Raw genomic sequence first — 25,897 nt, 5'->3', positions numbered from 1 at the left:
CATTCTACTCCATCCAAGCCATCCATGCCCCTCCCCAAATTCCTCAACTTGAAAGTCCTCCTAGAATTTGTGGTTTGTGCTCTAGCACCACACATTACACCGATCAATGTCACCAAATTCAAGAGGAGTACACCCTTGCCGTAGCCAATGTGAATTATAACAAGCGTCCACCCTATCCCTCTCAAGGCCAAAACAATTACTCTCATGGCAATAATCATAATCAAGGGTGGAGGGATAATGCATAAGGGAGCAATCAAAATCAAAGATGGAACAAGTCTTCTTCTCACTACAACAACAAGCACCAATCTTCATCCCAATTTCACCATAACAACAACAACCATCAAGCCAACCAAAATCACCACAACCAAGCATCCCATCAAAACCAAAATAACTACACCAAATACCAAGCACCATATCAAAGACAATAATCCAACCAATCCTCCTCCTCTTCCACCAACCTAGTTGATGAACTTAGAGCTACTATGGAAAAATAGGATGAGAACAACAAGGCTCAATTTAATGCCATGAATGCTCAATTGGCCAATCTCACCGATATGATTTCAAAGTTGGCCTTGTCCTCCTCCAACAACAACACTAACCAACCCTCAAGCTCTTCTAACCTTCCATCCCAACCCCTTCCAAACTCAAAGGGCGGCCTCAACGCCATTACTCTATGGCCGAGAACTACATTGGAGGAGATACCTCCTAGGGTCATGGAAGATATTCATGAGGAAGAAGTGGTTGTTGAAGTTCCAAGTGAAGAAGAGGAGATAGACACAAGGCATGAGGAAGAAGAAGTAAGCCTTAAGGAACCCAAGAGGAAGGTTATAGTGGATGAATCCATTCCTATCCCATTTCCTTCCATGGTAAAGAAGGCCAAGAAGACTCCGGAGTTTGATTTAAACATGCTTCAAGTATTTAAGAAGGTTGAGGTAACCATCCCACTTATTGATGCCATTCAACAAATTCCGAAGTATGCAAAATTTTTAAAGGACTTTTGCACACATAAGGATAGGATAGGTGAATTGGAGATATTGTCATTGGGTAATTCTATTTCTTCCTTAGTAAAGCCTATTCCGAAAAAGTGTAGCGACCCTAGACCATGTTTGGTGTCTTGCCGTGTTGGGGGAGTTGCTTTTCATGACTGTATGTGTGATCTAGGGGCTTGTGTGAGCATCATGCCATTATCTATCTTTGTGCGGTTGAATTTAGCTCCATTAAAGAGGTCGGTGGCCAAATTTGCCTTAGCTGACAAGAGTGTGATTACCGTTGTGGGAATAGCGGAAGATGTACTTGTGGCGATCAAGGACTTGGTGTTTCCATTTGATTTCAACATCCTTGAAATGCCCCCAACAGATAATAGGAGCTCTTCCTCGGTCTTGCTTGGTAGACCCTTCTTGAAGACCTCTAAGTTCAAATTGGATGCCTTCACCGGCACATACTCCTTTGAGGTCGGAGACAAGACTATCAAGTTTAATTTGGAAGAAGCCATGAGACACCCATCCGAAGAGCATTCCGTTCTCCGATGTGATGTAATCGATGAGGTAGTAGTGGAGGTACAAAGAGAGGATCACAACAAGTTGTGCTACCCTATTGTTGAAGAGACGAATGACCAAGAGGGTGAACAAGAGAAAGTTGTTGAGAATGAACTCCAGGAGCTTGATGAAAAGGAACCTCAATTTGAGGCAAAGAGTGAATTGAAGCCTCTTCCATCTCATTTGAAGTATGCATTCTTAGAGGACAACCAAAGGTTTCCGGTCATTATTGCTAGTGAGCTTTCTAACCAAGAAGAAGAGAAGCTCCTAGATGTCCTAAGGAAGCACAAGAAAGCAATCGATTGGAGCTTGGCCGACATTGTGGGGATTAACCCCTGCATGTGTATGCATCGTATCTTTCTCCAAAAGGGAGCTCGGCCGGTTAGACAACCTCAAAGAAGGCTCAACCCCACCATCCTTGATGTGGTGAAGAAGGAGGTCACAAGGCTACTTGATGCAGGTATCATATATCCGATTTCTGACAGTGAGTGGGTGAGCCCGGTCCAAGTTGTTGCAAAGAAATCGGGCATCACTGCAGTTAAGAAGGATGATGGTGAAGTGGTCACCAAAAGAGTGCAAAATGCTTGGCGGGTGTGCATCGATTATAGAAGGTTGAATGCCGCTACAAGGAAGGACTACTACCCTTTGCCCTTCATTGACTAGATGTTGGACCTGCTTGTGGGTAAATCCCAGTATTGCTTTCTTGATGGTTTTACTGGTTACTTCCAGATTCACATTGCTCCTGAGGATCAGAAAAGACCATATTTACTTGTCTCTTTGGCACCTTTGCTTACAAAAGAATGCCATTTGGGCTATGTAATGCACCCGCTACTTTTCAGCGGTGTATGACTAGTGTCTTTTCCGATCTTATGGAGAGCTGTCTGAAAGTCTTTATGGATGACTTCAGTGTATATGGAACTTCATTTGATAGTTGCTTAGAGAACTTGACCAAAGTCTTAGCTAGGTGTGTTGACACTAACCTTGTCCTAAATTTTGAAAAACGTCACTTCATGGTGAGACAAGGTATAGTGTTAGGACACGTAGTCTCTGACAAGGGCATTTCTGTAGACCCGGCCAAGGTCGATATTATTACCAGTTTATCTCACCCCTCATCTATGAGGGAGGTCCATTCCTTTTTGGGGCATGCAGGATTTTATAGGCGCTTTATCAAAAATTTTAGCAAGATTGCATTGCCATCATCGCGCCTACTCCAAAAAGACGTGGTCTTTGAGTTTGATAGTGCTTGTGCGGATGCATTTGAGGAGTTAAGGAGAGCTCTTACCACAGCACCAATTGTGAGGGGCCCTAACTGGACGCAGCCATTCGAGATAATGTGCGACGCGTCAAATCACGCCGTGGGTGCCGCGCTTGCACAGCGCGATGGTAAACTCCCTTATATCATTGCTTATTCCTCAAAAATATTGGATGCGGCACAATCCAACTATACCACTACAGAGAAAGAGCTCCTAGCTATTGTTCATGCATTAAATAAATTCAGATCTTATTTGCTAGGTTCTAAAATAGTGGTATATATGGATTATGCAGCTTTAAAGTATTTGTTGACAAAGAATGAGTCGAAACCTAGGCTCATACGTTGGATCTTGCTCTTGCTAGAGTTCGACATTGAGATTAGGGATTGAAGTGGATCCCAAAATTTGGTTGCGGATCATTTAAGCCGCCTTAAAAATCTTAAATATGACCCATTTCTGATTGATGATTCATTCTCTTTGGATAGTTTGCATGCTGTTTCGGATAGCTTTCCTTGGTTTGCACCTATGGCAAACTAGTTGGTTGCTAAGATCTTCCCTCCCAACTTTTCTAAACATCAAAGAGACAAGTTGAGGAGTGATTCCAAATATTACATTTGGGATGACCCTCACTTGTGGAAGAGGAGAGTAGACCAAGTAATTCAAAGATGTGTCCCGGAATCCGAAATCCAACCCATTCTTGAAAGTTGCCATTCATCCGAGTGTGGTGGCCACTTTGACCCACAACGGATGACTAAAAAGGTTTTGGATTGTGGATTCTGGTGGCCAACCTTATTCAAGGATGCTAACCGATTCTGTGTGTCATGCCACCAATGTTAGAAGTCGGGAAATGCATCCCAAAAGGATGAAATGCCTCAACAACCAATGTTGTTCTGTGAAATCTTTGATGTATGGGCATAGACTTTATGGGACCATTTCCCAACTCAAGTGGGTATCTATATATTCTGTTGGTAGTTGAATACGTATCAAAGTGGGTGGAAGCGATACCTACCCGCCTTGATGACGCTAATGCCGTGATTTCTTTCATTAGAAACAATATTGTGTGCTGCTATGGGTCGCCACGAGCAATCATGAGCAACCAAGGTTCCCACTTTTGCAACAGAAAAGTAGAGGCACTACTCAAGCACTATGGGGTATTGCACAAGGTTGCAACTGCTTATCACCCCCCAAACCAACGGACAAGCGGAGGTGTCCAACCGGGAGATTAAGCGAATTTTGGAGAAAGTGGTGAGTCCACAAAGGAAGGATTGGAGCTTTCGGTTGGGAGATGGACTATGGGCATATAGGATGGCTTATAAGACCCCGTTGGGGATGAGTCCCTTTCAGATTGTCTATGGTAAGGCATGCCACCTTCCGGTGGAGATTGAGCATAAGGCCTATTGGACGGTTAAGCAGTGTAACACAGATTTCAGCAAGGCGGGTGTAGCCAGAAAATTACAACTAGAGGCGCTTGAGTGTCTTAGGATGGAGGCATATAAGAATGCTCGAATCTACAAGGAAAAGACTAAGGCATTTCATGATCACCATATTCAAAAGAAGGATTTTCAAGAAGGTGACGAGGTTCTCCTCTATAACTCGAGGCTCAGATCCATGCCTGGGAAGCTCCGTTCAAGATGGGAAGGACCCTTCAAGGTGAAGGAGGTAAAGCCCTAAGGAGTGGTGGAATTATTTGACCCTCAAAGTGATATAACTTTCAAGGTGAATGGACATAGAGTGAAGAAGTACCATGGCTACAAGTCATCAATGGAAGTGGAGGTGCTCCTACTGGAGGATGCTCCAAAAGGAGAGGAAGCTTAAGCGAATGACTGTCCAACTTAAGGACGTTAAAGAAAAGTGCTTGGTGGGAGACACCCCACCATGGTAAGATGTTCTTTGTGTATATTTTCTTGCTTCTAGCTTTAGATTCTTGTGAATTTTGTGATTTCTTGGTGTTGTTGAGTTGCTTAGAAATGTTAGCTTTTGTTGATTTTGTTGAATTGTTATGATATTCATGTAGATTTCATTAATCTTGGTATGGATAAATTGATAAGGTCAGAGAAAATGCTTTAATTTTGAGTAGTGCATGAATTTTCGATTGTTTTCTTGACTATCTAGCTGGAATACCTACCAGGAATGTCTTAAAATACCTTTCTCTATGTTGAAAAAAAAAGGGTCCACGCGTAAGCGTTGAGAGCGTGCGCGTCGCTTGCATTTTTGCAACTCTGGTTACATTTTTCCCGAGAGTTACGCGAGCATTGCACTAGCAATGCGTGAAACGCACAAGTGCCTACCCACGCGTGCGTGTACATGACTCGTACGTGTCGGTCACTCTACATGTCACTCTTGGTACATTTTTCCCGTGAGTTGCGCGAACACTGCACGCAACGCGCAACTCCTACTCATGCGAGCGCATGTAGCACGCTCACGCGTCGTTTTGCCCTCTTGCCCACCCACGCATGCGTGCACATGACGCGTACGCGTCGGTCGCCTTACATGCGTTCCCCAAGTACATGACACCCGAGAGTTGCGCGAGCATTGCGCAAGCACTGTGCGAAACGCGCAGTTGTCTCCACACATGCGTGCACTGTGACGCGTACGCGTCCCTTACCTATTTACCTACCCACGCATACGCGTGGGTGACTGATGAGCGGATAATTTATACGCTTTTTGGCATTATTTTTAGTATGTTTTTAGTATATTTTAGTTAGTTTTTATTATTTTTTCATTAGTTTTTATTCAAAAATTACATTTCTGGATTTTACTATGAGTTTGTGTGTTTTTCTGTGATTTCAGGTATTTTCTGGCTGAAATTGAGGGACCTGAGCCAAAATCTGATTCAGATGCTGAAAAATGACTGCAGATGCTGTTGTATTCTGACCTCCCTGCACTCGAAGTGCATTCTCTGGAGCTACATAAGCCCAATTGGCACGCTCTCAATTGCATTGGAAAGTAGACATCCTGGGATTTCCAGCAATATATAATAGTCCATACTTTGCCCAAGATTTGATGGCCCAAACTGGCGTTCCAAGTCAGCATAGAATTTATGGCGTCAAAACGCCAGAACTGGCATGAAAGCTGGAGTTAAACGCACAAACTGGCACAAAAGCTAGCGTTTAACTCTAAGAAAGGTCTCTACATGTGAAAGCTTCAATGCTCAGCCTAAGAACACACCAAGTGGGCCCCGGAAGTGGATTTTTACTCTAACTATTCTAGCTTACTCATTTTCTGTAACCCTAGGTCACTAGTTTATTATAAAAACTACTTTTAGTGATTCATCTTGTACCTCATGACACTTTACATGTTTCATATTGTATTTCTAACGGCATGAGTCTCTAAACCCCATGGTTGGGGGTGAGGAGCTCTGCTGTGTCTTGATGAATTAATGCAATTACTACTGTTTTCCATTCAATCACGCTTGTCTCTTCTCTAAGATATACACTTGTTCTTCAACTTGATGAATGTGATGATCCGTGACACTCATCATCATTCTTACCTATGAACGTGTGCCTGACAACCATTTCCATTCTACCTTAGACTGAGTACATATCTCTTAGCCTCCTGATTTAGATAAGAGTCTTCGTGGTATAAGCTAGAATTATAGGCAGCCATTCTTGAGATCCAGAAAGTCTAAACCTTGTCTGTGGTATTCCGAGTAGGATCTGCAAAGGGATGACTGTGACGAGCTTCAAACTCGCAAGTGCTGGGCGTAGTGACAGACGGAAAAGGATCAATGGATCCTATTCCAGCATGAGTGAGAACCGACAGATGACTAGCTGTGCGGTGACAGCGCATTTGGACCATTTTCACTGAGAGGACGGATGGTAGCCATTGACAACGGTGATCCACTAACATACAGCTTGCCATGGAAGGAGCCTTGCCTGCATGAAGAAGAAGACAGTAGGAAAGCAGAGATTCAGAAGATAGAGCATCTCCAAAACCTCAACCTGTTCTCCATTACTCCAAAACAAGTATTTATTTCATGCTCTTTTACTTTTTACAATCAAATCTGAGAATTATTGATATATCCTGACTAAGAGTTACAAGATAACCATAGCTTGCTTCAAGCCGACAATCTCCGTGGGATCGACCCTTACTCACGTAAGGTATTACTTGGACGACCTAGTGCACTTGCTGGTTAGTTGTGCAGAGTTGCAAAAGTGTGATTGTAATTTCGTGCACCAAGTTTTTGGCGCCGTTGCAGGGGATTATTCGAGTTTGGACAACTGACGGTTTATCTTGTTGCTTAGATTAGGAATAATTTATATTTGTTGGTTTAGAGTCACTAAATTTGAGTCTTTTGTTTGAGTTTAGTTTCATATTTTAAGTTTGGTGTCAATTGCATGCTTTTATTTTCTTTCAATTTTTCGAATTTGCATGTTCTTAGTTCTTTCTTGATCTTTAAAAATTCTAAGTTTGGTGTCTTCTTTGTGTTTTCCTTTAAATTTTCAAAAATTTGTGTTTGATTTTCTAAAAATTTTAAGTTTGGTGTCTGGTGCATGAAATTGTGATCATCAACAATGGCGCCAAAGACTTGGAGCTCTTAAACGTGAATCACACTTTGTCACAATTCCGCACAACTAACCAGCAAGTGCACTGGGTCGTCCAAGTAATAAACCTTACGTGAGTAAGGGTCGATCCCACGGAGATTGTCGGCTTGAAGCAAGCTATGGTCATCTTGTAAATCTCATTCAGGTGGATTCAAATGGTTATGGAGTTTAAGATGATGAAAATAAACATAAAATAAACATAAAATAAAGATAGAGATACTTATGTAATTCATTGGTGGATTTCAGATAAGCGTATGAAGATGCTTTGTTCCCCTTGAACCTCTGCTTTCCTAATGCCTTCTTCCAATCATTCATACTCCTTTCCATGGCAAGCTTTATGTTGGGCATCACCATTGTCAATGGCTACATCCCGTCCTCTCATTGAAAATGGTCCTGATGCTCTTTCACAACATCGGCTAATCAGCTGTCGGTTCTCGATCATGTCGGAATAGGATCCATTGATCCTTTTGCGTCTGTCACACGCCCCACAATCGCGAGTTTGAAGCTCGTCACAGTCATCCCTTCCCAGATCTTACTCAGAATACCACAGACAAGGTTTAGACTTTCCGGATCTCAGGAATGGCTGCCATTAATTCTAGCCTATACCACGAAGGTTCCAATCTTAGATTAGAAACCCAAGAGATACGCATTCAAGCCATTGCTAGTAGAACAGAGGTGGTTGTCAGGCCCATGTTCATAGGTGAGAATGATGATGAGTGTCACGGATCATCACATTCATCAAGTTGAAGAACGAATGAATATCTTGGAGAAGAAATAGACTTGAGTTGAATAGAAAAATAATAGTACTTTGTATTAATTCATGAAGAACAGCAGAGCTCCACACCTTAATCTATGGTGTGTAGAAACTCCACCGTTGAAAATACATAAGAACAAATAGTGTAAGCATGGCCGAATGGCCAGCCTCAAAGGTCTAAGGACTAAACGTCCCAAAATTGATAGTGTGTAAATACAATGGCAAAAGGTCCTATTTATAGAAAACTAGTAGCCTAGGGTTTACAAAAATCAGTAATTAATGCAGAAATCTTCTTCCGGGCCAACTTGGTGTGTGCTTCAGCTGAGCATTGAAGCTTCCATGTATAGAGGCTTTTCTTGGAGTTAAACGCCAGCTTTTGTGCCAGTTTGGGCGTTTAACTCCAGCTTTTGTGCCAGTTTTAGAGTTAAACGCCAGAATTCTTGAGCTGACTTCGAATGCCTGTTTGGGCCATCAAATCTCGGGCAAAGTATGGACTATTATATATTTCTGGAAAGCCCAAGATGTTTACTTTCCAACGCAACTGAGAGCACGCCAATTGGACTTCTGTAGCTCCAGAAAATCCACCTTGATTGCAGGGAGGTCAGAATCCAACAGCATCTGCAGTGCTTTTTCAGCCTCTGAATCAGATTTTTGCTCATGTCCCTCAATTTCAGCTAGAAAATACCTGAAATCACAGAAAAATACACAAACTCATAGTAAAGTCCAGAAGAGTGATTTTTATTTAAAAACTAATAAAAATATAATAAAAACTAATTAAAATATACTAAAAACATACTAAAAACAATGCCAAAAAGCGTATAAATTATCCGCTCATCACAACACCAAACTTATATTGTTTCTTGTCCCCAAGCAACTAAAAATCAAATAGGATAAAAAAGAAGAGAATATACAATGAATTCCAAAAATATCTATAAAGATCAGTATTAATTAGATGAGCGGGGCTTTTAGCTTTTTGCTTCTGAATAGTTTTGGCATCTCACTTTATCCCTTGAAGTTCAGAATGATTGACATCTATAGGAACTCATAATCCAAATAGTATTACTGACTCTCCTAGTTAAGTATGTTGATTCTTGAACACAGCTACTTTATGAGTCTTGGCCGTGGCCCTAAGCACTTTGTTTTCCAGTATTACCACCGGATACATAAATGCCACAGACACATAACTGGGTGAACCTTTTCAGATTGGGACTCAGCTTTGCTAGAGTCCCAATTAGAGGTGTCCAGGGTTCTTAAGCACATTCTTCTTTTTGCTTTGGACCTCGACTTTAACCGCTCAGTCTCAAGTTTTCACTTGACACCTTCACGCCACAAGCACATGGTTAGGGACAGCTTGGTTTAGCTGCTTAGGCCAGGATTTTATTCCTGTGGGCCCTCCTATCCACTGATGCTCAAAGCCTTGGATCCTTTTTATCACCCTTGCCTTTTGGTTTAAAGGGGTATTGGCTTTTTCTGCTTGCTTTTCTTTTTCTTTCTTTTTCTTTTCTCTCTTTTTTTTTTCGCCTCCTTTTTTTTTCTGCAAGCTTTTCACTGCTTTTTCTTGCTTCAAGAATCAATTTTATGATTTTTCAGATCATCAGATAACATTTCTCCTTTTCCTTTCATTCTTTCAAGAGCCAACAATTTTAACATTCATAAACAATCAAATTCAAAAATATGCACTGTTCAAGCATTCATTCAGAAAAACAATAGTATTGCCCCCACATCAAAATAATTAAACTGTTTTAAAATTCGAAATTCATGCACTTCTTTTTCTTTTTCAATTAAAAACATTTTCCATTTAAGAAAGGTGATGGATTCATTTTCATATCTTTAAGGCATAGACACTTAGACACTAGTGATCATGTAATAAAGACATAAATAAAAATAACATAAAGCATAAAAATTTGAAAAACAGAAAATAAAGAACAAGGAGATTAAAGAACGGGTCCACCTTAGTGATGGCGGCTTGTTCTTCCTCTTGAAGATCTTATGGAGTGCTTGAGCTCCTCAATGTCTCTTCCTTGCCTTTGTTGCTCCTCTCTCATGGTTCTTTGATCTTCTCTAATTTCATGGAGGATGATGGAATGCTCTTGGTGCTCCACCCTTAGTTGTCCTATATTGGAACTCAATTCTCCTAGGGAGGTGTTGATTTACTCCTAATAGTTTTGTGGAAGAAGATGCATCCCTTGAGGTATCTCAGGGATTTCATGATGAGGAATTTCCTCAAGCTCTTGATGAGGTTCTCTTGTTTTTTCCATCCTTTTCTTAGTGATGGGTTTGTCCTCATCAATGAGAATGTCTCCCTCCATGTCAATTCCAACCGAATTACAAAGGTGACAAATGAGATGAGGGAAGGCTAACCTTGCCAAAGGAGAGGACTTGTCTGCCACCTTGTAGAGTTCTTGAGATATAACCTCATGAACTTCCACTTCCTCTCCAATCATGATTCTATGTATCATGATAGCCCGATCTATAGTAGCTTCGGACCGGTTGCTAGTGGGAATGATTGAGTGTTGGATGAACTCCAACCATCCCCTAGCCACGGGCTTGAGGTCATGCCTTCTTAGTTGAACCGGCTTCCCTCTTGAATCTCTCTTCCATTGAGCGCCTTCTTCACATATGTCCCTGAGGACTTGGTCCAACCTTTGATCAAAGTTGACCCTTCTAGTGTAGGGGTGTGCATCTCCTTGCTTCATAGGCAAGTTGAATGCCAACCTTACATTTTCCGGACTAAAATCCAAGTATTTCCTTCAGACTATTGTAAGCCAATTCTTAGGATCCGGGTTCACACTTTGATCATGGTTCTTGGTGATCCATGCATTGGCATAGAACTCTTGAACCATTAAGATTCCGACTTGTTGAATAGGGTTGGTGAGAACTTCCCAACCTCTTCTTCGAATCTCATGTCGGATCTCCGGATATTCGCCGTTTTTGAGCTTAAAAAGGACCTCGGGGATCACCTTCTTCTTGGCCACAACTTCATAGAAGTGGTCTTGATGCACCCTTGAGAGGAATCTCTCCATCTCCCATGACTCGGAGGTGGAAGCTTTTGCCTTCGCTTTCCTCTTTCTAAAGGTTTCTCCGGCCTTTGGTGCCATAAATGGTTATGGAAAAACAAAAAGCTTTAGCTTTTACCGCACCAAACTTTGAAGGTTGCTCGTCCTTGAGCAAAAGAAAAAAGAAGAGAGTAGAAGAAGAAGAAATAGAGGAGATGGAGTGGGCTTTGTGTTTCGGCCAAGGGGGAGAAGTGGTGTTTAGGTTGTGTGAAAATGAAGGAGTGAAGATGGTTTTATATAGGGGTGAGAGGGGTGTGTATGGTTCGGCTATAGAGGGTGGGTTTTGGAGGGAAAGTGATTTGAATTTGAATGGTGAGGTAGGTGGGGTTTTATGAAGGATGGATGTGAGTGGTGAAGAGAATGGTGGGATTTGATAGGTGAGGGGTATTTGGGGAAGAGGTATTGAGGTGATTGGTGAATGAGTGAAGAAGAGAGAGAGTGGTGGGGTAGGTGGGGATCCTTTGGGGCTGAGGTGTCAAGGATTTCTCATCCCTGCACCATGTGGCGTGCAAAACGCCCCTTTCTGCCAATCCTGGCATTAAACGCCAGGCTGCTACCCATTTCTGGTGTTTAACGCCAGCTTCTTGCCCATTCCTGGCGTTAAACACTAGTCTGGTGCCCTTTTCTGGCGTTAAACACCCAGAATGGTGCCAGACTGGGCGTTTAATGCCCATCCTGCTACCCTTACTGGCTTTTAAACGCCAATAACTATCTCCTCCAGGGTGTTCTATTTTTCATTCTGTTTTTCACTTTGTTTTTGCTTTTTCAATTGTTTTTGTGACTTCACATGATCATCAACCTATAGAATACATAAAATAACAATAGAAAATAGAAGATTATCATAGAATAGTAACGATTGGGTTGCCTCCCAACAAGCGCTTCTTTAATGTCAAAAGCTTGACAGTGGGCTCTCATGGAGCCTCACAGATGTTCAGAGCAATGTTGGAACCTCCCAACACCAAACTTAGAGTTTGAATGTGGGGGTTCAACACCAAACTTAGAGTTTGGTTGTGGCCTCCCAACACCAAACTTAGAGTTTGACTGTGGGGGCTCTGTTTGACTCTGTATTGAGAGAAGCTCTTCGTGCTTCCTCTCCATGGTGACAGAGGGATATCCTTGAGCTTTAAACACAATGGAGTCTCCATTCACTTGAATGATCAATTCTCCTCTGTCAACATTAATCACAGCTTTTGCTGTGGCTAGGAAGGGTCTGCCAAGGATGATGGATTCATCCATACACTTCCCAGTCTCTAGGACTATAAAATCAGCATGGGTGTAATGGTCTTCAACCTTTACCAAGACATCTTCTACAAGCCCATAAGCCTATTTCTTTGAATTGTCTGCCATCTCTAGTGAGATTCTTGCAGCTTGTACCTCAATGATCCCCAGCTTCTCCATTAGAGAGAGGCATAAGGTTTATGCTTAACCCTAGGTCACACAGAGCCTTCTCAAAGGTCATGGTGCCTATGGTACAAGGGATTGAGAACTTTCCAGGATCCTATCTCTATTGAGGTAATCTCTACCTAGTCAAGTCATCCAGTTCTTTGATGAGCAATGGAGGTTCATTCTCCCAAGTCTCATTACCAAACAACTTGGCATTTAGCTTCATGATTGCTCCAAGGTACATAGCAACTTGCTCTTCAGTGACATATTCATCCTCTTCAGAGGAAGAATACTCATCAGAGCTCATGAATGGCAAAAGTAAATTCAATGGAATCTCTATGGTCTCAGTGTGAGCCTCAGATTCCCATGGTTCCTCATTAGGGAAATCCATGGAGGTCAGTGGGCGTCCATTGAGGTCTTCCTCAGTGGGAATCACTGCCTCTTCCTCCTCTCCATGTTCGGCCATGTGAGATGTGGTTATTGCCTTGCACTCTCTTTTTGGATTCTCTTCTGTATTGCTAGGGAGAATCCTAGGAGGGAGTTCAGTAATTTTCTTACTCAGCTGACCCAATTGTGCCTCCAAATTTCTAATGGAGGACCTTGTTTCAGTCATGAAACTTTGAGTGGTTTTGATTAGATCAGAGACAATGGTTGTTAAGTCAGAGGGGTTTTGCCTAGAATTCTCTGTCTGTTGCTGAGCAGATGATGGAAAAGGCTTGCTATTGCTAAACATATTTCTTCCACCATTATTGTTGTTGAAACCTTGTTGAGGTTTCTATTGATCCTTCCATGAGAGATTTGGATGATTTCTCCATGAAGGATTATAGGTGTTTCCATAGGGTTCTCCCATGTAATTCACCTTTTCCATTGCTGGGTTCTCAGGATCATAAGCTTCTTCTTCAGAGGAAGCTTCCTTAGTACTGCCTGTTGCTGCTTGCATTTCAGACAGACTCTGAGAAATCATATTGACTTGTTGGGTCAATATTTTATTCTGAGCCAATATGGCATTCAGAGTATCAATCTCAAGAACTCCTTTCTTCTGAGTTGTCCCATTATTCACAGGATTCCTTTCAGAGGTGTACATGAATTGGTTATTTGCAACCATTTCAATGAGTTCTTGAGCTTCTGCAGGCGTCTTCTTCAGATGATGAGATCCTCCAGCAGAGCTATCCAATGACATCTTGGATAGTTCAGACAGACCATCATAGAAGATTCTTATGATGCTCCATTCTGAAAGCATGTCAGAAGGGCACCTTCTTATCAATTGCTTGTATCTCTCCCAAGCTTCATAGAGGGACTCACCATCCTTCTGTCTAAAGGTTTGGACTTCCACTCTAAGCTTACTCAATTTTTGAGGTGGAAAGAACTTTGCCAAGAAGGCATTGACTAGCTTTTCCCAAGAGTTCAGGCTTTCCTTAGGTTGTGAATCCAACCATGTTCTAGCTCTGTCTCTTACAGCAAAAGGAAAGAGCATAAGTCTGTAGACTTCAGGGTCAACCCCATTGGTCTTGACAATGTCACAGATTTGCAAGAACTCAGCTAAGAATTGATGAGGATCTTCCAATGGAAGTCCATGAAACTTGCAATTTTATTGCATTAGAGAAACTAATTGAGGCTTAAGCTCAAAGTTGTTTGCTCCAATGGCAGGGATAGAGATGCTTCTCCCATAGAAATCAGGAGTAGGTGCAGTAAAGTCACCAAGCACCTTCCTTGTATTGTTGGCATTGTTGTTGTTTTTGGCTGCCATGGTTTCTTCTTCTTTGAAGAGTTCTGTTAGGCCCTCTAAAGAGAATTGTTCTTTAGCTTCTCTTAGCTTTCTCTTCGAGGTCCTTTCAGGTTCAGGATCAGCTTGAACAAGTATGCCTTTATCTTTGTTCCTGCTCATATGAAAGAGAAGAGAACAAAAAAGTAGGGAATCCTCTATGTCACAGTATAGAGATTCTTTGAGGTGTCAGAGGAAAATAAGAATAGAAGGAGGAGGTGGAGAAGAGGGAATTCGAACTTATCAAGAGGGACAGAGTTTGAATTGCACCTTGATGAGGAGTCTTAGTCCCTTAAATAGAAGGATGTGAGAAGAGGGGAAGAAATTTTTGAAATTAAAGTAAGAGATTTTGAAAATTTGGTAATTGGTTTCGAAAACTAAGATTGAGAAAGAAATCAAGTGATTTTTGAAAAAGATTTTGAAATCAGAATTTAAAAAGATATGATTGAAAATTAATTTTGAAAAAGATGTGATTGAGAAGATATGATTGAAAAGATATGATTGAAAATCAATTTAGAAAAAGAAATTTTTTAAAATTAAAGTTGATTACTTGACTAACAAGAAATTAAAAGATATGATTCTAAAATTTAAAGTTTGATCCTTTCTTAATAGGCAAGTAACAACTTGAAAATTTTGAAGTAAATCTTAATTATAGCAAGGATTTTTGAAAATAGTAAAAATAAATATAAAATGGAAAGAAATTGATTTTGAAAGAGATATGATTGAAAAGATATGATTTGAAAAAGATTTGATTTTGAAAAATTATGAAAACTTAAAAAAAATGTGAATTAAAAACAAAATCTTCCCTCTAGTGTCATCTTGGCGTTAAACGCCCAGAATGGTGCCCATTCTAGCGTTTAACGCCCAAATCTCTACCTTTTTGGGTGTTAAACGCCCAGCCAGGTACCCTGGCTAGCGTTTAAACGCCAGTTTTCCTTCTTCACTGGGTATTTTGAACGCCCAGCTTTTTCTGTTTGATTCTTCTGCTGAATGTTCTGAATCTTCAATTCTCTATATTATTGACTTGAAAAGACATAGTTTTAAAAAATATTTTTGAGTTTTTGATGATGGAAATCAATAAAAATGCAACTAAGATCAAATAAACAATGCATGTAAGACACCAAACTTAAAAGTTTGTATACTAAGGACTATAACAATGTAAAAATGCATGTAGGAAACATCAAAACATAAAAAAACAAGAGAATTTGAAGATCAAAGCAATGAAATCATCAAGAACAACTTGAAGATCAATGAAGAAGAATATGTATAAATTCGAAAAATGCAAGAAGAATAAAAACATGCAATTGACACCAAACTTAAAAATTGATACTAGACTCAAACAAGAAACATAAAATATTTTTGATTTTTATGGTTTTATAAATTTTTTTGTGATTTTTGAAACTTATATAGAAAAGAAAATAAAGAGAATCAAAACTTTTAATAAGAATTCCAGGAATCATGCAATGCTAGTCTAAGACTCCGGTCTAGGAATTAGACATGGCTTACTAGTCAGCCAAGCTTTCAATGAAAGCTCCGGTCCAAAACACTAGACATGGCCAATGGCCAGCCAAGCTTTAGCAGATCATTGCTTTCAACAGCAAAATTGATAGAAATCAACAAGCTCTTGTGATGATAAGTTGAAACCTCGGTCCAAAAGATTAGACATGGCTTCTCAGCCAGCCAGATTTCAACAAATCATCATGAAACTCTAGAATTCATTCTTAAAAACTCTGAAGAACAAAATAGAAAATCTTTTTGTATTTTTGAAAATTTTTTTTCGAAAAATAAAAAGGAAAAGTACCTAATCCAAGCAACAAGATGAACCGTCGTTGTCCAAACTCGAACAATCCCCGGCAACGGCACCAAAAACTTGGTGCACAAAATTGTGATAATCAACAATGGTGCCAAAGACTTGGAGCTCTTAAACGTGAATCACACTTTGTCACAATTCTGCACAACTAACCAGCAAGTGCACTGGGTCGTCCAAGTAATAAACCTTACGTGAGTAAGGGTCGATCCCACGGAGATTGTCAGCTTGAAGCAAGCTTTGGTCATCTTGTAAATCTCAGTCAGGCGGATTCAAATGGTTATGGAGTTTAAGATGATGAAAATAAACATAAAATAAACATAAAATAAAGATAGAGATACTTATGCAATTCATTGGTGGATTTTAGATAAGCGTATGAAGATGCTTTGTTCCCCTTGAACCTCTGCTTTCCTAATTCCTTCTTCCAATCATTCATACTCCTTTCCATGGCAAGCTTTATGTTGGGCATCACCATTGCCAATGGCAACATCCCGTCCTCTTAGTGAAAATGGTCCTGATGCTCTGTCACAACATCGGCTAATCAGCTGTCGGTTCTCGATCATGTCGGAATAGGATCCATTGATCCTTTTGCGTCTGTCACACGCCCTACAATCGCGAGTTTGAAGCTCGTCACAGTCATCCCTTTCCAGATCCTAGTCGGAATACCACAGACAAGATTTAGACTTTCCGGATCTCAGGAATGGCTGCCATTAATTCTAGCCTATACCACGAAGGTTCCAATCTTAGATTAGAAACCCAAGAGATACGCATTCAAGCCATTGCTAGTAGAACAGAGGTGGTTGTCAGGCACATGTTCATAGGTGAGAATGATGATGAGTGTCACGGATCATCACATTCATCAAGTTGAAGAACGAATGAATATCTTGGAGAAGAAATAGACTTGAGTTGAATATAAAAACAATAGTACTTTGTATTAATTCATGAAGAACAGCAGAGCTCCACACCTTAATCTATGGTGTGTAGAAACTCCACCGTTGAAAATACATAAGAACAAAGAGTGTAAGCATGGCCAAATGGCCAGCCTCAAAGGTCTAAGGACTAAACGTCCCAAGATTGATAGTGTGTAAATATAATGGCAAAAGGTCCTATTTATTAAAAACTAGTAGCCTAGGGTTTACAAAAATCAGTAATTAATGCAGAAATCTTCTTCCGGGCCCACTTGGTGTGTGCTTGGGCTGAGCATTGAAGCTTCCATGTGTAGAGACTTTTCTTGGAGTTAAACACCAGCTTTTGTGCCAGTTTGGGTGTTTAACTCCAGCTTTTGTGCCAGTTTTGGAGTTAAACACTAGAATTCTTGAGCTGAATTGGAACATCTGTTTGGGCCATCAAATCTCGGGAAAAGTATGGACTATTATATATTGATGGAAAGCCCAGGATGTCTACTTTCCAACGCAATTGAGAGCGCGCCAATTAAGCTTTTGTAGCTCCAGAAAATCCACTTTGAGTACAGGAAGGTCAGAATCCAACAGCATCTGCAGTCCTTTTTCAGCCTCTGAATCAGATTTTTGCTCAGGTCCCTCAATTTCAGCCAGAAAATACCTGAAATCACAAAAAAACACACAAACTCATAGTAAAGTCCAGAAGAGTGATTTTTATTTAAAAACTAATAAAAATATAATAAAAACTAATTAAAATATACTAAAAACATACTAAAAACAATGCCAAAAAGCGTATAAATTATCCGCTCATCACAACACCAAACTTATATTGTTGCTTGTCCCCAAGCAACTAAAAATCAAATAGGATAAAAAAGAAGAGAATATACAATGAACTCCAAAAACATCTATGAAGATCAGTATTAATTAGATGAGCGGGGCTTTTAGCTTTTTGCTTCTGAACAGTTTTGGCATCTCACTTTATCCCTTGAAGTTCAGAATGATTGACATCTATAAGAACTCAGAATCCAAAGAGTGTTACTGACTCTCCTAGTTAAGTATGTTGATTCTTGAACACAACTACTTTATGAGTCTTGGCCGTGGCCCTAAGCACTTTGTTTTCCAATATTACCACCGGATACATAAATGCCACAGACACATAACTGGGTGAACCTTTTCAGATTGTGACTCAGCTTTGCTAGAGTCCCAATTAGAGGTGTCCAGGGTTCTTAAGCACACTCTTCTTTTTGCTTTGGACCTCGACTTTAACCGCTCAGTCTCAAGTTTTCACTTGACACCTTCACGCTACAAGAACATGGTTAGGGACAGCTTGGTTTAGCCGCTTAGGCCAGGATTTTATTCCTGTGGGCCCTCTTATCCACTGATGCTCAAAGCCTTGGATCCTTTTTATCACCTTTGCCTTTTGGTTTAAAGGGGTATTGGCTTTTTCTACTTGCTTTTCTTTTTCTTTCTTTTTCTTTTCTCTCTTTTTTTCTTCGCCTCTTTTTTTTTTCTGCAAGCTTTTCACTGCTTTTTCTTGTTTCAAGAATCAATTTTATGATTTTTCAGATCATCAGATAACATTTCTCCTTTTCCTTTCATTCTTTCAAGAGCCAACAATTTTAACATTCATAAACAATCAAATTCAAAAATATGCACTGTTCAAGCATTCATTCAGAAAAACAATAGTATTGCCACCACATCAAAATAATTAAACTGTTTTAAAATTCGAAATTCATGCACTTCTTTTTCTTTTTCAATTAAAAACATTTTCCATTTAAGAAAGGTGATGGATTCATTTTCATATCTTTAAGGCATAGACACTTATACACTAGTGATCATGTAATAAAGACACAAACATAAATAACATAAAGCATAAAAATTTGAAAAACAGAAAATAAAGAACAAGGAGATTAAAGAACGGGTCCACCTTAGTGATGTCGGCTTGTTCTTCCTCTTGAAGATCTTATGGAGTGCTTGAGCTCCTCAATGTCTCTTCCTTGCCTTTGTTGCTCCTCTATCATGGTTTTTTGATCTTCTCTAATTTCATGGAGGATGATGGAATGCTCTTGGTGCTCCACCCTTAGTTGTCCCATGTTGGAACTCAATTCTCCTAGGGAGGTGTTGATTTGCTCCCAATAGTTTTGTGGAAGAAGATGCATCTCTTGAGGTATCTCAGGGATTTCATGATGAGGAATTTCCTCAAGCTCTTGATGAGGTTCTCTTGTTTTTTCCATCCCTTTCTTAGTGATGGGTGTGTCCTCATCAATGAGAATGTCTCCCTCTATGTCAACTCCAACCGAATTACAAAGGTGACAAATGAGATGAGGGAAGGCTAACCTTGCCAAAGAAGAGGACTTGTCCGCCACCTTGTAGAGTTCTTGAGATATAACCTCATGAACTTCCATTTCCTCTCCAATCATGATGCTATGTATCATGATAGCCCGGTCTATAGTAGCTTCGGACCGGTTGCTAGTGGGAATGATTCAGCGTTGGATGAACTCCAACCATCCCCTAGCCACGGGCTTGAGGTCATGCCTTCTTAGTTGAACCGGCTTCCCTCTTGAATCTCTCTTCCATTGAGCGCCCTCTTCACATATGTCCATGAGGACTTGGTCCAACCTTTGATCAAAGTTGACCCTTCTAGTGTAGGGGTGTGCATCTCCTTGCTTCATAGGCAAGTTGAATGCCAACCTTACATTTTCCGGACTAAAATCCAAGTATTTCCTTCGGACCATTGTAAGCCAATTCTTAGGATCCGGGTTCACACTTTGATCATGGTTCTTGGTGATCCATGCATTGGCATAGAACTCTTGAACCATTAAGATTCCGACTTGTTGAATAGGGTTGGTGAGAACTTCCCAACCTCTTCTTCGAATCTCATGTCGGATCTCCGGATATTCGCCCTTTTTGAGCTTAAAAGGGACCTCGGGGATCACCTTCTTCTTGGCCACAACTTCATAGAAGTGGTCTTGATGCACCCTTGAGAGGAATCTCTCCATCTCTCATGACTCGGAGGTGGAAGCTTTTGCCTTCCCTTTCCTCTTTCTAGAGGTTTCTCCGGCCTTTGGTGCCATAAATGGTTATGAAAAAACAAAAAGCTTTAGCTTTTACCGCACCAAACTTTGAAGGTTGCTCGTCCTTGAGCAAAAGAAAAAAGAAGAGAGTAGAAGAAGAAGAAATAGAGGAGATGGAGTGGGCTTTGTGTTTCAGCCAAGAGGGAGAAGTGGTGTTTAGGTTGTGTGAAAATGAAGGAGTGAAGATGGTTTTATATAGGGGTGAGAGGGGTGTGTATGGTTCGGCTATAGAGGGTGGGTTTTCGAGGGAAAGTGATTTGAATTTGAATGGTGAGGTAGGTGGGGTTTTATGAAGGATGGATATGAGTGGTGAAGAGAATGGTGGGATTTGATAGGTGAGGGGTATTTGGGGAAGAGGTATTGAGGTGATTGGTGAATGAGTGAAGAAGAGAGAGAGTGGTGGGATAGGTGGGGATCCTGTGGGGCTGAGGTGTCAAGGATTTCTCATCCCTGCACCATGTGGCGTGCAAAACGCCCCTTTCTGCCAATCCTGGCATTAAACGCCAGGCTGCTGCCCATTTCTGGTGTTTAACGCCAGCTTCTTGCCCATTCCTGGCGTTAAACGCTAGTCTGGTTCCCTTTTCTGGCGTTAAACGCCCAGAATGGTGCTAGACTGGGCGTTTAACGCCCATCCTGCTACCTTTACTGGCGTTTAAACGCCAGTAACTATCTCCTCCAGGGTGTTCTATTTTTCATTCTGTTTTTCACTTTGTTTTTGCATTTTCAATTGTTTTTGTGACTTCACATGATCATCAACCTATAGAATACATAAAATAACAATAGAAAATAGAAGATTATCATAGAATAGTAACGATTGGGTTGCCTTCCGACAAGCGCTTCTTTAATGTCAATAGCTTGACAGTGGGATCTCATGGAGCCTCACAGATGTTCAGAGCAATGTTGGAACCTCCCAACACCAAACTTAGAGTTTGAATGTGGGGGTTCAACACCAAACTTAGAGTTTGGTTGTGGCCTCCCAACACCAAACTTAGAGTTTGACTGTGGGGGCTCTGTTTGACTCTATATTGAGAGAATCTCTTCGTGCTTCCTCTCCATGGTGACAGAGGGATATCCTTGAGCTTTAAACACAAGGGAGTCTCCATTCACTTGAATGATTAATTCTCCTCTGTCAACATTAATCACAGATTTTGCTGTGGCTAGGAAGGGTCTGCCAAGGATGATGGATTCATCCATACACTTCCCAGTCTCTAGGACTATCAAATCAGCAGGGATGTAATGGTCTTCAACCTTTACCAAGACATCCTCTACAAGCCCATAAGCCTATTTCTTTTAATTGTCTGCCATCTCTAGTGAGATTCTTGCAGCTTGTACCTCAAAGATCCCTAGCTTCTCCATTACAGAGAGAGGCATAAGGTTTATGCTTGACCCTAGGTCACACAGAGCCTTCTCAAAGGTCATGGTGCCTATGGTACAAGGGATTGAGAACTTTCCAGGATCCTGTCTCTATTGAGGTAATCTCTGCCTAGTCAAGTCATCTAGTTCTTTGATGAGCAATGGAGGTTCATTCTCCCAAGTCTCATTACCAAACAACTTGGCATTTAGCTTCATGATTGCTCAAGGTACATTGCAACTTGCTCTTCAGTGACATATTCATCCTCTTCAGAGGAAGAATACTCATCAGAGCTCATGAATGGCAAAAGTAAATTCAATGGAATCTCTATGGTCTCAGTGTGAGCCTTAGATTCCTATGGTTCCTCATTAGGGAACTCCATGGAGGTCAGTGGGCGTCCATTGAGGTCTTCCTCAGTGGGAATCACTGCCTCTTCCTCCTCTCCATGTTCGGCCATGTGAGATGTTATTATTGCCTTGCACTCTCTTTTTGGATTCTCTTCTGTATTGCTAGGGAAAGTGCTAGGAGGGAGTTCAGTAATTTTCTTACTCAGCTGACCCAATTGTGCCTCCAAATTTCTAATGGAGGACCTTGTTTCAGTCATGAAACTTTGAGTGGTTTTGATTAGATCAGAGACAATGGTTGTTAAGTCAGAGGGGTTTTGCCTAGAATTCTCTGTCTATTGCTGAGAAGATGATGGAAAAGGCTTGCTATTGCTAAACCTATTTCTTCCACCATTGTTGTTGTTGAAACCTTGTTGAGGTCTCTGTTGATCTTCCATGAGAGATTTGGATGATTTCTCCATGAAGGATTATAGGTGTTTCCATAGGGTTCTCCCATGTAATTCACCTCTTCCATTGCTGGGTTCTCAGGATCATAAGCTTCTTCTTCAGAGGAAGCTTCCTTAGTACTGCCTGTTGCTGCTTGCATTTCAGACAGACTCTGAGAAATCATATTGACTTGTTGGGTCAATATTTTATTCTGAGCCAATATGGCATTTAGAGTATCAATCTCAAGAACTCCTTTCTTCTGAGTTGTCCCGTTATTCACAGGATTCCTTTCAGAGGTGTACATGAATTGGTTATTTGCAACCATTTCAATGAGTTCTTGAGCTTCTGCAGGCGTCTTCTTCAGATGATGAGATCCTCCAGCAGAGCTATCCAATGACATCTTGGATAGTTCAGACAGACCATCATAGAAGATTCTTATGATGCTCCATTCTGAAAGCATGTCAGAAGGGCACCTTCTTATCAATTGCTTGTATCTCTCCCAAGCTTCATAGAGGGACTCACCATCCTTCTGTCTAAAGGTTTGGACTTCCACTCTAAGCTTACTCAATTTTTGAGGTGGAAAGAACTTTGCCAAGAAGGCATTGACTAGCTTTTCCCAAGAGTTCAGGCTTTCCTTAGGTTGTGAATCCAACCATGTTCTAGCTCTGTCTCTTACAGCAAAAGGAAAGAGCATAAGTCTGTAGACATCAGGGTCAACCCCATTGGTCTTGACAGTGTCACAGATTTGCAAGAACTCAGCTAAGAACTGATGAGGATCTTCCAATGGAAGTCCATGAAACTTGCAATTCTATTGCATTAGAGAAACTAATTGAGGCTTAAGCTCAAAGTTGTTTGCTCCAATGGCAGGGATAGAGATGCTTCTCCCATAGAAATCAGGAGTAGGTGCAGTAAAGTCACCAAGCACCTTCCTTGTATTGTTGGCATTGTTGTTGTTTTCGGCTGCCATGGTTTCTTTTTCTTTGAAAAGTTCTGTTAGGCCCTCTAAAGAGAATTGTTCTTTAGCTTCTCTTAGCTTTCTCTTCGAGGTCCTTTCAGGTTCAGGATCATCTTGAACAAGTATGCCTTTATCTTTGTTCCTGCTCATATGAAAGAGAAGAGAACAAGAAAGTAGGGAATCCTCTATGTCACAGTATAGAGATTCCTTGAGGTGTCAGAGGAAAATAAGAATAGAAGGAGGAGGTGGAGAAGAGGGAATTCGAACTTATCAAGAGGGACAGAGTTTGAATTGCACCTTGATGAGGAGTCTTAGTCCCTTAAATAGAAAGATGTGAGAAGAGGGGAAGAAATTTTTGAAATTAAAGTAAGAGATTTTGAAAATTTGGAAATTGGTTTTCGAAAACTAAGATTGAGAAAGAAATCAAGTGATTTTTGAAAAAGATTTTGAAATCAGAATTTAAAAAGATATGATTGAAAATTAATTTTGAAAAAGATGTGATTGAGAAGATATGATTGAAAAGATATGATTGAAAATCAATTTAGAAAAAGAAAGTTTTTAAAATTAAAGTTGATTACTTGACTAACAAGAAATTAAAAGATATGATTCTAAAATTTAAAGTTTGATCCTTTCTTAATAGGCAAGTAACAACTTGAAAATTTTGAAGTAAATCTTTAATTATAGCAAGGATTTTTGAAAATAGTAAAAATAAATATAAAATGGAAAGAAATTGATTTTGAAAGAGATATGATTGAAAAGATATGATTTGAAAAAGATTTGATTTTGACAAATTATGAAAACTTGAAAAAAATGTGAATTAAAAACAAAATCTTCCCTCTAGTGTCATCCTAGCATTAAACGCCAGAATGGTGCCCATTCTGGCGTTTAACGCCCAAATCTCTACCTTTTTGGGCGTTAAACGCCCAGCCAGGTACCCTGGCTGGCGTTTAAACGCCAGTTTTCCTTCTTCACTGGGCGTTTTGAACGCCCAGCTTTTTCTGTTTGATTCCTCTATTGAATGTTCTGAATCTTCAATTTTCTGTATTATTGACTTGAAAAGACATAGTTTTACAAAATATTTTTGAATTTTTGATGATGGGAATCAATAAAAATGCAACTAAGATCAAATAAACAATGCATGTAACACACCAAACTTAAAAGTTTGTATATTAAGGACTATAACAATGTAAAAATGCATGTAGGAAACAACAAAACATAAAAAAACAAGAGAATTTGAAGATCAGAGCAATGAAATCATCAAGAACAACTTGAAGATCAATGAAGAACAATATGTATAAATTCCAAAAATGCAAGAAGAATAAAAATATGCAATTGACACCAAACTTAAAAATTGATACTAGACTCAAACAAGAAACATAAAATATTTTTGATTTTTATGGTTTTATAAATTTTTTTGTGATTTTCGAAACTTATATAGAAAAGAAAATAAAGAGAATCAAAACTTTTAATAAGAATTCCAGGAATCATGCAATGCTAGTCTAAGACTCCGGTCCAGGAATTAGACATGGCTTACTAGCCAGCCAAGCTTTCAATGAAAGCTCCGGTCCAAAACACTAGACATGGCCAATGGCCAGCCAAGCTTTAGCAGATCATTGCTTTCAACAGCAAAATTGATAGAAATCAACAAGCTCTTGTGATGATAAGTTGAAACCTCGGTCCAAAAGATTAGACATGGCTTCTCAGCCAGCCAGATTTCAACAAATCATCATGAAACTATAGAATTCATTCTTAAAAACTCTGAAGAACAAAATAGAAAATCTTTTTGTATTTTTGAAATTTTTTTTTTTGAAAAATAAAAAGGAAAAGTACCTAATCTAAGCAACAAGATGAACCGTCAGTTGTCCAAACTCGAACAATCCCCGGCAACGGCGCCAAAAACTTGGTGCACAAAATTGTTATCATCAACAATGGCACCAAAGACTTGGAGCTCTTAAACGTGAATCACACTTTGTCATAATTTTGCACAACTAACCAGCAAGTGCAGTGGGTCGTCCAAGTAATAAACCTTACGTGAGTAAGGGTCGATCCCACGGAGATTGTCGGCTTGAAGCAAGCTATGGTCATCTTGTAAATCTCAGTCAAGCGGAGTCAAATGGTTATGGAGTTTAAGATGATGAAAATAAACATAAAATAAATATAAAATAAAGATAGAGATACTTATGTAATTCATTGGTGGATTTCAGATAAGCGTATGAAGATGCTTTGTTCCCCTTGAACCTCTGCTTTCCTAATGCCTTCTTCCAATCATTCATACTCCTTTCCATGGAAAGCTTTATGTTGGGCATCACCGTTGTCAATGGCTACATCCCGTCCTCTCAGTGAAAATGGTCCTGATGCTCTGTCACAACATCGGCTAATCAGCTGTCGGTTCTCGATCATGTCGGAATAGGATCCATTGATCCTTTTGCGTCTGTTACACGCCCCACAATCGCGAGTTTGAAGCTCGTCACAGTCATCCCTTCCCAGATCCTACTCGGAATACCAGAGACAAGGTTTAGACTTTCCAGATCTCAGGAATGGCTGCCATTAATTCTAGCCTATACCACGAAGGTTCCAATCTTAGATTAGAAACCCAAGAGATACGCATTCAAGCCATTGCTAGTAGAACAGAGGTGGTTGTCAGGCACATGTTCATAGGTGAGAATGATGATGAGTGTCACGGATCATCACATTCATCAAGTTGAAGAACGAATGAATATGTTGGAGAAGAAATAGACTTGAGTTGAATAGAAAAAC

General features: G+C 40.2%; 2 non-coding genes across 2 annotated transcripts; both read left to right on the top strand.

Moving 5' to 3' along the window:
* Positions 1-13,756: 13,756 nt before the first annotated feature.
* LOC112780197 (small nucleolar RNA R71) lies at positions 13,757-13,864 on the top strand. The gene has a single exon (XR_003191049.1). It is a non-coding gene; the product is annotated as a small nucleolar RNA R71 (small nucleolar RNA).
* An 8,775-nt stretch (positions 13,865-22,639) lies between these two features.
* On the top strand, positions 22,640-22,747 carry LOC112780195 (small nucleolar RNA R71). The gene has a single exon (XR_003191048.1). It is a non-coding gene; the product is annotated as a small nucleolar RNA R71 (small nucleolar RNA).
* Positions 22,748-25,897: the final 3,150 nt, after the last annotated feature.

This window comes from Arachis hypogaea, chromosome 19 (genome assembly GCF_003086295.3).
Source record: "Arachis hypogaea cultivar Tifrunner chromosome 19, arahy.Tifrunner.gnm2.J5K5, whole genome shotgun sequence".
NCBI classification, from domain to species: Eukaryota; Viridiplantae; Streptophyta; class Magnoliopsida; order Fabales; family Fabaceae; genus Arachis; species Arachis hypogaea.
The sequence above is the reverse complement of the archived record's forward strand: the minus strand, read 5'-3'. Positions and strand labels throughout refer to the sequence as shown.